Source organism: the organism of the source record quoted next, unplaced genomic scaffold, assembly GCF_019419815.1.
Source record: "Pyrus x bretschneideri cultivar Hongxiangsu unplaced genomic scaffold, Pyrus_bretschneideri_v1 Contig23, whole genome shotgun sequence".
Lineage (NCBI taxonomy): Eukaryota > Viridiplantae > Streptophyta > Magnoliopsida > Rosales > Rosaceae > Pyrus > Pyrus x bretschneideri.
In genome coordinates this window covers 3,362,115-3,377,991 of record NW_025999535.1, presented here as the reverse complement: position 1 = coordinate 3,377,991, position 15,877 = coordinate 3,362,115, and the positions used below count along the sequence as shown (strand labels likewise).

Here is a 15,877-nt window from a genome sequence, read left to right as displayed (position 1 = left end):
TTAAAACTCAAAGTTTTCAAATCCTTTTCATTAGTTTTTCTTTTTAAATATGATTACCCTAGTCTAATTAATACCGAGTCTTTTATGGTAAAACCTCACACCTGACGAATTGGGTAGGTGGTAAAGTTAGAAATAATATCAGTATCCTTAAAGTGGGCCCCTGGGCCCGTTGATCCAAAAAAAAAAAAATTTCAACAAACAAGGCCAAAACAAAGTGTTTGTTTTTTAATCTGTAAAACCATTAATTATTAGTATTAGGCAGAGAAAGTATTTATTCTCTTGTGTGCTTCTGCATCGGCCGCCAATAAGGAATATCGATCTCGATGAGTTCAAACAATCTCGATGAGATCAATCAATCCATTCGTGCACTACAATTATTTATCTAAAATATTCTGCCACTAAGTTCTAATATGGAGGAAAATTATCAATCGATGAGAAAATTACAGAGAGAACTCCAGCAAAGTTCTAATATGGAGGAAAGGAAGGGTTTGAGGTTGATTTTGTTCCCAATGCCTCTTCAAGGACATATAAACCCCATGCTAGAACTGGCCAACGTTCTACACCACAAAGGCTTCTCCATAACCATAATCCACACACATTCAACTCTCTCAACCCTACAACCCATCCACACTTCATCTTCCACTCAATCCCCGTTGAATTGTCTCGAACCGAGGCCTCCACGAACGATGTTATGGCGTTCATTTTGCTTCTAAACGTGAAGTGTTTTGAACCCTTCAGTGAATGTTTGGCTAGGTTGCTGTCAGATGATGATCAGGAGCCTGTTGCTTGTTTGATCTCTGACCTCTTGTTTAGTTTCACTCAACACGTTGCTGAGAACCTTAAGCTCCCAAGGATTTTGTTGAGGACATCGGCTGCGTCTTCCTTTGTTGCTTATGTTGCTTTTCCACTTCTGCTGGAAAAGGGTTACCTCTCAATACATGGTAACTGTGTGGTTTCTTATGAGTTTCTTTTCAGATCCTTTTCAATCTAGGTATACATCCCCCTCTTATCTTTGTTGAGAGTATAAATTCCACATCCATTTTGTATCTATGCAAACTTATATTAATTTCTGACTTTTAAAAAGGTTCTTAAATTAAAGGAACAACCAAGAAACAAAAATCAGTAGAGGTGCGTGTGAAATGAGAAAAAATGTGTGGAAAAATCATTTATCTTTTTTTTTTGGTCAAAGGAAAAATCATTTATCTATCGTCAAGTCTTACATGACAACATATAATTATGATCTTGAGTCCATCTATTGTTATTGTTTAATTAATTGGAGTTGGATGCTCTATTTTGTCGACTTGACTTCATTCTACTAGTAATTCTTCGATCTAAGATATTTATTAAAAATCGATGAATTATAATGTGTATGTGATTTACGTAACAAACAAATTTAAATAAGTTGGGGGAATCCTTTGGTTTCTAATAAATGAAGGGTAGCCAGACAATGGTAATACACGATCTGTCGATCTTGGCCGAAAGGTCAAAAAATGTATCTATATCAGGTTCAATTCACATAGTAAAACCTACGATTCATGATTTGTGTTAAGTTCGATATTTAGTTATTACTTCTCCATAGTATGACCAAGAAACATCCTTCTCCCAGAGGCCTACAATAGAATATCATTGCATCAAAGGAGAAGAAACAAGATAATGAGTCAAAATTATGGTATTGTTAATTTGGTACAATGCACATAATTATATGTTAATATGTACTTATATTTTTAGGGTTACAACAATTACTTATATTTGTATGGATATCTTTCTCTGTTGGCATCAACAGAATCTCAACTAGAAGAGCCAGTACTAGAGCTTCCACCTTTCAAAGTCAATGACCTTCCTGTGCTCAAAACAAAGGACCCACACAAAAATACTATGAAGTAGTTTCTGGCTTGAAGAAGGCAGTTGAAGCCTCATGTGGGATCATTTTCAATACTTTTGAAGACCTTGAAGGAAATTCACTGGCCACAATCCGCCAAGAATTCAACACTCCAATTTTCCCCATAGGGCCGCTTCACAAGTGCTATCCTGCAAACACTTCTTCCAGCATCAATTTATTATCACAAGACCAAAATTGCATTCCATGGCTGAACACTCAAGCACCACAGTCTGTCATCTATGTGAGCTTTGGGAGCATTGCTGCAATTAAAGAAACCCTATTTTTGGAGATAGCTTGGGGTCTAGCCAATAGCAACCAACCCTTTTTGTGGGTGGTCCGACCCAGGTTAGTCCATGGGTCAGAATGGATAGAACCATTGCCTAGCGGGTTTTTCGAGACCTTGAATGGAAGGAGCCAAATTGTGAAATGGGCTCCACAAAAAAAAAATGTTGGCACATCAAACCGTTGGAGTGTTTTGGACTCATAATGGTTGGAACTCTACATTGGAGAGTATTTGTGAGGGGGTTCCTATGATTTGCATGCCATGTCTAAGTGATCAAATGGCAAATGCAAGATATGTGAGTCATGTGTGGAAAGTTGGGTTGCAGTTGGAGCATGGGGTGGATAGAGGGGAGATTGAAAGAACAATTAGAAAAATAATGGCGGAAAAAGAAGGGGAGGAGATTAGAGATAATGCTAATGGAAAAGGCAAAAATTTGCATCAAACAAGGTGTTTCTTCGTACCAATCCTTGGATGGCTTTATTAAATACATTTTATCCCAATTTGCTATTCAATCTCAAGGGCAATGAATCTTCAATTTGGTCTTTGGGCAGTTTACGTAATGTTATCACATGAATATATATATATATATATATATTTTTTTTTTTTGTATGAGAAGATATTGTGTTATTTCCTTGATCTTTAATATACGCTATTTTTATAATACGTCAATAATTTAATGTGTAGCTAGGGTTAGATTTCAATAATATTATAACATCGAACTCGTGATTACTTGGAGTTGAACTTAAAAAGGATATGCTTAGCTAGTGATATTTGGATTTACTTTTCATGCTAACTAAATTTCAATTGTTCTTGAAAGCACGAAGATTATTAAATAGGGAACCAGATCTCCTGCATATTCAAAAAATCTGAGCCTATAGATCAAATGATCCGGGCAATTGAATTTTGATTCAACAGCTACAAATAGGAGGTCATTCTAAAAGTTATAATAATTATAGCCGTTGACTCAAATTTCAATGGGCCGGATCATTTGATCTCTTTGGGCTCAGTTCTTTTGTGTCCGAAAGGGATTCGGTTCCATTAAATAGGGGCCCAAATAGAGTTTATTATTTCTTTATTTATTTTTTTATTTTCTAAGTGAGTTTTTTCAAAGCGTGAGTGGGAAGGCTGGAAAGGTTCAAAGTCAAGCAGCTGACATGGTCGAAACCCAATCGTTCTCAATAAGCTTCTCATTGTTTGATATATACTTCTCCCGTCGGTTCTAAGCATCACAGTATTACTTTTCGCTGCCACTACTATTTTTTTACTGAGAAATTGAGCTCAGAACGTTTCAGGTACGTTGCTTCATCATTATGACTTCTTTACCATCTGTTTGGTTACCAAGAAAACTGATTAATGATTAATAGAAAGTTCAATTCTTGCCCTGTGAACAAAATCTAATCTTTGTTTTCTGTTGATAATTCTAGAATAAATAGAGTTCTAAGGAAAATGTTGCATTCGATTATTTTTCTTCTCGAGTCTGTTTGTTAACATTATTATTATTAACGGTTAATAGAAAGTTCAATTCTTGCCCTGTGAACAAAATCTAATCCTTGTTTATGTTGATAGTTCTGGAATAAGTATAGTTTTAATGAAAATGTTGACTCGATTATTTTTCTTCTCGAGTCGGTTTGTCTAGTATTATTTTTATTACTTTCTTTCGACAAAGTAGAATTTCATGGGAAGATAGCTGTCAAGGTAAATTAATTGATTGTATATGTTTTTTATTCTGGTTTTTTTTATTTTTTTTTATTTTAAACTTAAATATTCAGGGACGTAAAAATGTGTTCAAAGTTGAATTCTCAAGCAGGAGTTAAAGATAGGATTAGTGAATTGCCGGATGCAGTTCTTTGTCACATACTCTCTTTCATTCCAACAAAATATTCCGTGAGGACCAGCATTCTGTCCACAAGATGGAAGAGTATGTGGGCTTCTGTCCCCAATCTAGACTTTGAATTTGAACAAATGTCTACTACGTGGAAGGAAGAATATATGTCGAACTATGTTGGTTTTTTGATGTTTGTCGAAATGGTACTTTCACTTCGTGACTCGTTGGATATTCAAAAGTTTCGATTTCATTGTTACTGTCGTGTTGAAGATTTCTCTCGTATTGTAGGTTGGATTTGCACTGCCATCAGGCATAATGTTGTAGAACTTGATCTTTGTGTTTATACTGATAATATAGTTTGTCCGACTTTCGAGTTGCCTCAATGCGTTTTCATGTGCAAAACACTGGTGGTTCTCAAGGTGAAGTCAAATTGTATTACCTATGCTTCTCCTACGTCAGGTTGTTTCCCAAGCCTCAAGTTCCTTGATGTCAAAGTTGAATATCCTGAAGACGACTCAATGGAGAAGCTTTTCTCATGCTGCCCCGTACTTGAAGATTTGTCTATAAATGCAACTGTTAGAGATTTACTAGTTTTGATGTTTAAGGTCTCTGCACCTGAACTAAAGAGATTAAGAATGACCTTCGTCAGTGCTTACCTTGTTGCTAAAGATCATGAGTACGATATTTCTATTAATGCCCCAAAGCTTGAAAACCTTGACATCAAGCAGGACTGTTTGTCTATTTATTTGTTTGAGAATTTCAAATATCTGGTCAAAGGCAGTGTCGATCTCTATAGCCATTATGAACAAGAGTGGAATGACGCTTCAGAACGAACAACTGCTCTTCTGGAGGCTTTTTCCAATGTTAAATGTCTGTCTATTTCAGCTCATTTTGTGGACATTAAGTTTTTCTGCATATATCCTTACACTACCATAAATGTGAGGTAAAAGCACATCCCTGGCATGCCATCTTGTTCCATTCTTTTTACCCTATTTATCATTCTTACTTCGTACCAAATGTAGTGTTTTGTAATTCAAACCTGTATTACGTTCTGGTAATTTATGATTTCAAACAGTATGTTATGCATCATTAAATGTTTAATTTATAAGTTTGATCAATATTTTATCTTTCACAAAGGGTTATTGGCTGCCTGCATTTGATAATTTGAGCGAATTGAAAAAGCATCTAGTTTATGCATGATAAGGTTATGTTTGATCAATTCTTTATATTTCGTGAAGGAGTGTTGTCTGCCTGCTTTCGATCAGTTGACCCAGTTGAAGTTGGTTCTTTATGATTGCTATCGTTGGGATTTGTTAACACAGTTGCTCAAGAAATCACCTAATTTGGAATCTCTTGTCATCGAACATAAAGAAGTAAGATGTATTCCCACTCATGCAAAGTTATACCAACTTCCAGCTATGTACTGTTCTCATCATTTGTTCTCTTTCAGGACGAGGAATGTGTTAAAGGACTATGGGGAGCATGACAGGTACTTGAGAAATGTCTTATACTCAGAGCACCGATGGAGGACACCGGAGTCAGTGCCTATTTGTCTGATATCACACCTCAAGACTATCACTATAAGGAGATTTGAGGGATACCCGCATGTGAAGAAAGTGGCGAAGTATTTGTTAAAGAACAGTAAAGTTTTGACTAAGATGACTGTTTATAACGATGAGTTATACAAAGCGCTAATGCTTGAGAGGGGCTCTAGGACTTGTTGGGTTGAACTTGTCTAAAATGTATTGTTTAGCTTTTACAGCGGGTATCGTTTGTAAGTCCAATAAACGGGTTTAGATGGATTCTGTTATCGAAGTTGCAAATCACACAAGCACCGTTGTTAATCTCAAGATGGGTTGATTTGTAGATGTTTGTTTTGGACTGTATACATTTCTTATCCACTTTGTATTGCTTCTTTTAACCTCGGGGAGGATTCGATTGTGGTGACATGAACATATATGAAGAGATGTGGTTAAGCTACTCATGCCATGGTCTGCCAGTTGACACTCGTGGCTAATTTGGGATCGAAGGATCAAAGGAGGGTAAAGTTTTTGACAATAATATGAATGACCAAGTTGCAAAAGGATCAAAGGAGCTAAGCTATACTAGTGACAGAAAATGATCAAAGTAGAAGGGCGCTAGAATTTTCAAATTTCAAACTTTAAACTTGACAGTAGTATCAAACGTACAGTTAATTTATGCTTCAAAAGGCTTTTTCAGGACAAAGAATGTGGTGAGGATAACTCGATTTGATTAAGACATAGACCTTCTATATGCTCAGAGCATCTATGGAACATACCTCAGTCTGCCTGCTTCTTGGATATCTCCTCAAGACTATCATCATGAGAGGACTCAAGGGATACCCGCATGAGAAGAAACCGGCTAAGTTTTTTTCTTTTGATGGATATAAGTGATCGATTTCGATAATTAATCCAATCGGAATACCTTTGATCGGATTGAATTGGATTGAAGAAGACACAATCCTATTTACACTATATGAAATGCGGATTGACAAAATATTATAAAGAAAAGATACTAGACTATAGTACTAAATGACAACCCTTCCCATTAAGTGTATATAATATTGTTTGTTCAGAAAAAGAAAAAAAAAAAAAAAAGAGAAGAGAAAGAAGTAAAACCCTCCCTATTGTGGGATTTCAATTTTATTGTGATACAAGGTATGTGTGTAAAGCGGAGGGTTAATTACACTAACATCTCCTAAGGTTTTTCATGCTTTCACAAAACCCTCTCACATTTGAAACATAACACTAACATCCCTTGATGTTCTAATTCACTTTCACATAACCCCTTTAGGGCTAACATCACCTTAAAAATAATTTCTTAAAGACAAATTTGCCCTAATTATTACTTACTTTATGAAAAATCCTTTATAAATAAATAGAATAAAAATTCAAATTAAAATCTTACATTAAACAATAAAAGGAAATAAAAGAAAATTGAAGAAATCTTGTTACCTTCTTCCTCTACGCTGTTAATTCATACCTCAATCCTCTTTTTTTAATAGGAAAAACCCTAGTAGAACAAATCTTTCTCATGTTAAATCCTTTGGGTGTTTCGGAGTAGGAATGTGGTTAGGTAATTTCTTCCAAGAAGCCAAATCAGGTACTCTTCTCCATGTTTGAAATCAGGGCTTCCTTCCATATCGTTTTCTCGTCGAAATTGGTTTCAGTTTGGATGAACAAGGAGCAAGGGAGGTTGACGAAGAGACAGAGGTGGCGATTTGAGGACAAGAACAGAAAAAAAAAAATTTGAGAGAAAGATCCGAAGATGCATAGATGGTTTCTATTTTTAGTTCTTTTTTTTTTAATCGTTAATGTATGTTTTTGAAGTCCAACAAAAAAAAATCTATTTTCTTTATATTGGTTATTATTATATGTAATTTTAAAAAGCGTTTTTTATTTTTTAAAGTGATTAATAGTGGGGCAAATTTGTCTTTAAGAAATTATTTTAAGGTGATGTCAGCCCTGAAGAGGTTATGTGAAAATGAATTAGAATCTCAAGAGGTGTTAGTGTTGTGTTTTAAACGTGAGAGATTTTGTGAAAACACGATAAACCTCAGGGGGTGTTAGTCTAATTAATCTTAAAGGTACAAACTTTCAATTGAAAACACGCTAAAACGAAATGATATTAAGGAAAAAAGTACAAACTTTCAATTGAATCAAATGTATTTCTAGGACAAATTTGAGAGAGAATTAACTTTTTTTCCCCACTGTGGCCTTAACATATATAGATTTTAGCAAATAACCTTTTGTCTAAAAACTAAATTAAAAATTTTTTTTTAATTTTTTTTTCCTACAAATATATCAATTAATAAAATCTAATTCGGAAACTTTAATTTGGTGTTGGGATCTTTGACAGTTGCACCTAGAGCCCTCGCTATAAAATGATTCACACGGAGAGAAAAACTCAACCAAAATATCTTTATGAGTGCATGGACAAATGCTCGTAATCTCATAACCATTTGAGATTAAGCAGATTCAATTTAGGGCCAAAAAAATACGATATTCATTACATACTTTGTAAAGATTGTCCTATTCAATCTAATATAATATTCCATGTAGTAGTTTAAGTCATCTCTAACCGAAGGGTCTAGAGGGTCAGAGGGCCGAAAATAGCCCGAAAACCATCTCCAACCGAGGGTTAAGCCAGAGGGCTCTGGAATCTGAGAGGGCCCCACAAAATCGGAGAGGGTTAGAGGGCTAGAGGGCTGGCTACACGCAGCCAGCCAGCCAGCCTGGGACTGGCCATTTTTTTTTTGCTTTCTTTGAATTTTTTTTAAACAGTTTTATTATGTTTTTTTATTTACAAAAATTTTCCTATAACTTCTATTTTTCATATATATTTTTTTAAATTCTATTTTTTTCTATAACTTTTATTTTACAAATTTGTTTCATATTTTTTTTTAAATTTCATTTTTTCCTATAACTTCTATTTCACAAAATTTGTTTCATTTTATTTTAGATTCTATTTTTTTTTCCTATAACTTCTATTTCACAAAATTTGTTTCATATTTTTTTTAATTCTATTTTTTTTCTATAAAACATTATATTAAATTAAGTAACATGAAACAACATTAAACAATATTAATAACATTAACCAACATAAAAATTATACAACATAAAAAAAATATTTAACAACATGAAACTTAAACAACATTTAAGTTGTAGTTTTTAAATAATAAATTATGTTTGGCCCTCGGTTGGAGACGGTTTTTTGTGACAGGTAAAACAGGCCCTCGGTTGGTGACGGAGGCAACTATGGCCATGTACTATTCATTAAAATATTAATAGTTTGAAGAATCTTGAAGGTCCAGAGGGCTAAAACGAACCATCTGACCAGCCATCGGTTAGAGATGACCTTACGAATAAAAAATAAATAACGAGCAACATTCATGTCATAATCAGTACACTCCCCTCCATATTTTATTATTCCCACTAACTAGTGCAAACATAAAATAATTCTTGAATTTCTTTTGGCTTATTAAGTAGTTAATCATGAACGCCTATATGTTCTTTGCCTGTGAAACAGAGGAAGCTGTATGAATTATGTAACATCCCACGTGAATCATGGATTTCTTTGTTAAAATGCTTATTTGAGTTCTTTCGATTTTTAAAAAGGTAAATTACCGAAGCTATCAGTTGATTTTTTTTTTAATTTAAAAAAAACCCAAAAGAGAGACTTATAGTGCTTTCAACCTAATCAAGAGCCTTAGATGTCACATCCCGGTCTAGGCCCCCACCACATCCTGAGCTTGACTCCACCGTAACACGATATTGTCCGCCGTGGGGGCATGGTGGGGGTCCAAAACGGACAATATTGTGCTAAGGTGGAGTCGAGCCCAGGATGTGGTGGGGGCCCACACAAATGAGCGGTGAGCAGGTATGGACTCATTTCATATGTGATACAGAGCATAAGAAAAGTACATTGAGGTAAGATAATAATTATACCATCATAAGGAGCCACCTGAACGGGGAGTGCCACAAGTCCTCATCGATACGGAACTTTTAGTTTTATATTTATTCACATTTTACACATTATCACATTCTATGGCTTCGTCACCTTCTAGGTGTCAGCAAGCACAGCTCGATTCAGAGTTCTAGTGGACATTCCGAGTCGGAATGTGTCATTAAATGCGATTTCTGAAATTGAAATCAAATAGTAAGTGAGAAAATTAACTCTCTAGATTTTGATGGAAATTTAATAATATTTTGATATTTATAATTGGATAAAATTAGAAAGAGTATTTGTTGACGAAAAGATGTGTGCAACCAAGCATGTATTTCGAATGAATAGGTGAAACTTTTGATTTTGGGCAATTAGCTACAATAAACATATTTTGGCAGCTGAAATGATTAGTGTATTATGTCGTTACTGTATTATTATTGTATGATTGTTATGTCGTGTGTTGTCGATATATGATCAATATGTCGTCGTTACAAAAAATTGATCATTTATACAAATTAAACATCAAAATATGTTTATTATTGCTAATTTTCCTTTTCTTTTTAATGGTGATCAATGCTTTTCAAAAAAGGCACCTCAACTTTTATAGATAGAGAGTCATCTTGCCTAATTGTTAAAAGAAGAGTGTTATCTTCAGTCATTTACTCTCACTATTTACATGTGAGTTTTTACATTAAGTTTATAGTGTGAGAAAGTTCAACACACCTTAGTTCATTAGAGTCTTATGATTTAGAATACTATTATCAGAGAATTCTTTTTTACTCGACCAATTTTTAATGTTTTTATCCTAATTATCATGTTCACTTAGTATTGTGCTCCACAACTAGCTATAGATCTAATTTTGTGAGCCACTAGTAGAATTAGTCCATTTCGTTGAAATAGGTCCAATGATTAAGATTCCATGTATGCTTATTTGTGGTTTGTACCATATTTATCCATTAGACTTATGAATTGTTATATATACACAAAATTTCTTAATTATGAGATTATTTGTCGTTTAACTAAGCCCTTAATTGTAGGATTAGTTATAGCCATATAATCACCTCAACCCCTAGTCCGTTTCATCCCACCTTTTTTCCTTCTTCCAAACAATTCCCTCTATCAATCCTCCTCTTTTTTGTCTCTTCCTTTCATAGGTGATATTTTTGTGTTCTTCCCTCCAAATTCGTTCCTTTAATGGAGGTATATTATATCATATTTATATTTTTATGTTCCGCCATGTAGGTTCCTAGCATTTTTCTTCCAATACAATAGGTAGTTTAGTTTTGCTTTGTAGGTAGATTATATTTGCTTTGTAGGTATAAAGCATTTTTTCTTCGTACACAATAGGTATGTAGTTACTAGATAATATTTTAGTTTGAGTATTTAAATATTCAAAATTTAAAAACTGAATAAATGATAAAAAAATTAAAGAATTTAAATATTTTTATCTGAAGGGGCAAAATTGATATCAAAATATGTAATTGAATAATTGGACTCAATCCCAAAAACTACCTACGTTTTTGGACCTAGATCTAAAAGCCCCTATTTTTTAATATAGTAATTAGATCCTTATTTTTTCTACATATTTTAGAGCAAATGGGGTTCATCTTCATCATTGCAGGGACAATGTTTGAGTTAGAAAAACCTGAAATAATGCGGAAGCCCCCTAGTTGGTGCTACTTTGTTAACAAAAAGGTAGACTACCCTATAAAATTAAGATTAGATGAATGGTCAAAGTCGTTCTTTGTTTGTGTTAGACATCCGTCAAAGTCTTTGCACATGTATGTTGAAATTGATTGAATGATGGTAAGCACATGCGTTCTCTACATTTATTTAACTTAAAAATTATTTTTAACTCAAACAAGAGAGAGTGGCAGACAGAGTGAATATTTGGTGGCCACCCATGCACGTCAAGCACCATTTCTGCCTTCCTTTTACAAAATTTCCTTCACAAATTAGTACGCTTTTGTTTATAGAAACTGGAAAGAAAGATCAAGATATTAGACGAAGCCAAGAACAATGACTCGCTAATTATCAACTCAATTAACAGGATATAATATCTCCATCACACTGAATAGTATTTGATAAAATAAGTTTTTGGGTTGTGCTTTTCAGTATGGTATCGAAGCTAGTCATCATATTGGTGCTTGTTCATTTCTTGTGCCGTACTTTTTTTTTAACAAAATATATTATCTACGTTAAATGAGAAATGGATGAGCTTAGTCTTATAATGGATTAGCAATAATGTGTTTCAAATTCGATTTTGGTGAGAATTGAACCTAAGACTTCTCACTTACAAATAAAAAGGAATACGACTGGACCGTAGTACTAAGTGACAAATTCTCCTGTTGTACTCATGTCTAGAAATGACGTTATTGTGAGGATGTGAATAATGTTTCACATCAAAAAGTTAATATTTTACATAAATTTATAAAAAGTTGAATTATTTCTTATATTGTCAATTGAGTTTCAAGTCAAATATTTGCAATCTAATTAGAGTTTATTAACTAGCATTTAATTAGGGTTTAATATTTAATTAGATTTAATTAAATAATAAGCAAAAGAACAATGCCAAATTGAGTAGCAAATCAAAATCAAAAGAACAATGCCAAATTGAGTAGCAAGCCAAAATTAAGTGTGTTGCACAAACTATCACAACTAATGTAAGTGATCAATAAATTCATAATTACGAAAACATAATTTGCAGATTAATACTAAACAACCTATTAGCTAGTTAGTTTTAAAGTCCTAAATGTTCTTACCATAATTAAACATTGGTCAATTCAAAACAGAAGAGGATAAATACATGTCCAAATTCTTTTTTTTTTTTAGTACATCGATATCCAATTCATTATTCACGAGATTCGAACTTAAGATTTCTCACTTTTGAATGAAGAGGAATATCATTAAACTGTAATATTGAGTGATAATTAAGTATTCAAAAGTTAACCTTTGAAAAATTATTTGGTAACAAATTTAGCGACTCAACTTTTATTGTATGGCAGTTTGTAATAGCTATCAATTATCATCTCTATCTAAAGAAAATATAAACGATTGTGCAGTTTAATTGTAAACTTGCTTTTTTGTGAATTTGTGGCTTGACTGAGTCGTTAATGCAATACTGTCATTACTGTGGTAAGTCAAAATTGAGGGTCGATTTAAAAACTTGGGAAATACTAATCAAAGTCACACACACACGTGATCACGAATTCACACACGCAGAAAAAGAAATAAAAAGTCAAGTCTTCCAATTGCCTATGGCCAATTCATGTATAGTCCATCTATTTTTCTTAAGAATATGAAAGTGTCCGAAAGGATCCTTTTTTTAAATTATCATTTATTTTTGCACATGTTCATTCTAAAAATTACAAAACCTATGTGTCGCGCAAATCAAATAATTATTGAGCTAACTAAGTTATTTTTGTGAATGTGAGTGAGCCAACTAACAACCAAGGTTGGTTGGACGAGTAGAGTAGATGTGGTGGTGGTGTCGAATGCGCTGGTGATTTCTGCACTTAACTACAACCAAGGAAGTAATGCCTCTCGGGCTAGGGTTCTAGCACCTAAAAACAAAGTTACTTAATTCACGGTGAAGTTCAGGATCTTATGCATCAGGTTCAGCAAGTGTACCGAATAGGTATCAGGCTTTAAGGGCAATGATACTCATAGGAAATCAGCATCTTTATTAAGGGTGGGCACGGGCGACCGGGCCAAAAATTGAAGGAACCGGATTGGACCCGTTTGTAAATAAAACGGGACGGGGTGGGGCGGGTTTTGGATTTTTCAAAATAGGATCCAGACCTAACTTGGCCCGTTCAACAGTTCAGTTCCTACGAGTCCCTGCGGTTCTAAATCTTCACTCACACCTAAATCTGGTTTTCGTCATCCTGTTCATTCCCCTTCCCAGCATCTTCGCCGACGCCTTGAGCAAATCCTCCGGTAACCCATATGTTCATCAGACGGAGCTCTCATTTAGTTGTTTTTAGATCTAGCTAGTGACTCTCTTTGAATAGTGGGTTGATGAGTCTGACTTCTAAGCCAAATAGTGTTCTAACAAATCATCTTCGTCATCTGCCATTAACCATAAGACAAGAAGGTTTATTCATTAGATTGTGAACACAAAGCATTTCCTTCATAACAAAATTCAGTGATTCGACTGATTTTGGTCTCATCAACATAAGACCACATGGGATATAAGGAAAGAGAATCACCTTCAAAATCATCAAAATCGAAGTCAATCTCGTCCTCATCCTCTTCATCAGACCCTTCAGTGGCTGGAGCTGCACCTTTCTATGGAGGGAGAAAAGCAAACAAAATGGAAAAGTGCAAGGAAAAAGAAGGGAATAGAGAGCCAATAAAGAAAGAAAATGAGCTCCTTTTGAGGTGGGTGTGTCAGATATTTTGATAATTTTATGAGAATTGGGAGAAACGGGTCCAACCAGGGCCCCGTTTCCTAAGGCTTTTGCACCCATCCTGTCCTGATAATTTTGTGAACCCACCTCGTTTTGTCTTTACAAATTTTAGACTTGCCTTGAACCGCATGGAACCGGCCGACCCCGCTGGCCTAGGGCTCGTTTACCCACCCCTAGTCTTTATTGTGAAAGTTGTTTAGCCGTCTAAATGCTAAACTCTGAAATGCACTTGCGAATAACTAATCAAGAACACCTCACTTTGCACTTTGCTGGGAAAGTCAGCTGAGACTTTGATAGATAACCTACCGAAATAAGTAGTGTTATTTAATCGAACAATAGGTAATCCTAGATCAATTAGTTCTACAGCTTTAGTGATATTTACCCGAACTAAATATGTTGCTCGTTGCCATCCTAGTGATGTTCAATCAAATTGAATATATTCTTATGGAGGGGTTAGGATAATTAGTATTTTTTCTCAAGGTTGTGAAAAGGTTTTTGCGTAGAGTGATATTTTTCTTGTGGAGCTATATTTTTCACATAGAGTGCTTAACTTTGTTGTTGAATTGAAGGGTCTCTACGTTAAAAAACCACTTCTATTTATAGGACAAGCATGCCTTGGTTGATAACTAATTCGAATTCCATGTGAACTGGATATTTTCACTAATCATAATATTGGGATAAAGTCTGACTTTAGCCCCTAGTTAGTGCTATTTACACACCCATTTTAACCTCCATGCACCTTTGTTAATTTTTGACGTTGACCTTCTTCCATTCATTCAATCTGATCGCCAAAAATTAAAAAGGGCATGTGAAATAAATATGTATGTATGACAACATTTTTTTTAACAACGATATTATCTACATTAAGAGGGAGGGAGTGAGCTTAGGCTCATAATTGGCTGGCAATAATGTGGTTCAAATTTGCCTTTAGCGAGAATTGAACCTAAGACCTCTCACTTATAAGTGAAAAGAAATACCACTAGACCGTAAGACTAAGTGACCAGTGTGTGATAACATTAACAATCAAGAATATTGGGACAAAATTTGAACTCTATCAACCAGTCAATGAAGAAAGTTGGTGTTTCACTATAAAATCAATTGGCAATACAGAGAGTAGCACAACCTCTTATATATAAGCCCTTACAAGGTTTCTCCTTTCACGGATGTGAGACTCTTCTTTTACCTGCACATCCTCACACGCCCCCTCATGTGTGACGAATTTTCAAGTGAAACACGTGGATAGCACGGATTGGGTGACGTGGAGCAAGTGTGGTCGTTGAGCTTCACACGTGAGCCAACCTGCTTTGATACCATGGAGAAAGTTGGAGAATTCTACCATAAAACCAATTGGTAATATATATAGAAAGTAGCCCAACCTTTAATAAGCCCAACATTCTATAAGCCCTTTCAAAATTTCTTTTTTCACCAATATGAGACTCTCTTACCTTCACGTCCTCACATCAACTAACTATCAAATTAACATGGCTAATTTTCTAGGACTCATGCATGACATCAATCTCATTACTTCACATAACCACGCTGCTCCAGTCCAACCAATCACAAACCAACTCAAATTGGATAATTGAAACAAATGTGATTATATTCAGCCTACCAACAATCCAACCAATCATCATCACCACGTGCTGCATGCTGCTCAAATCAAATGTGATGAATTGAATCTGTTATCCAATCAAAATGGATGAGTATGTAGGCTTTCACAATTCTGCCAAGTCTGCAGGTATCTTAAACAACATGAATGAGGAAAATATTATCTGAATGAGGAAATCCTGATTATTATTTGATGAGAGTTATCAACAATCATGTTTGGTCCATCCTGATCTCACCAAATTTTAAAGATAGTTGCTACGATTAAAATCAATAGCAATGTTAAGAAAAATTCCTTTATTTCCAGAGTCAGTTTAAGACTGAGTCCAAATAATGTGATATTGCTACATTTTTTTTTTTTTTTTAAATTAAAGAGCGAGTGGCATACAGAGTCAATATTTGGTCGA

General features: G+C 34.6%; 2 pseudogenes; both read left to right on the top strand.

Annotated features, from left to right (window-relative positions):
- The first annotated feature begins 289 nt into the window (after positions 1–289).
- Positions 290–3,023, top strand: LOC108865523 (annotated as a pseudogene).
- A 266-nt stretch (positions 3,024–3,289) lies between these two features.
- Positions 3,290–5,908, top strand: LOC103926863 (annotated as a pseudogene).
- The last annotated feature ends 9,969 nt before the right edge of the window (positions 5,909–15,877 follow it).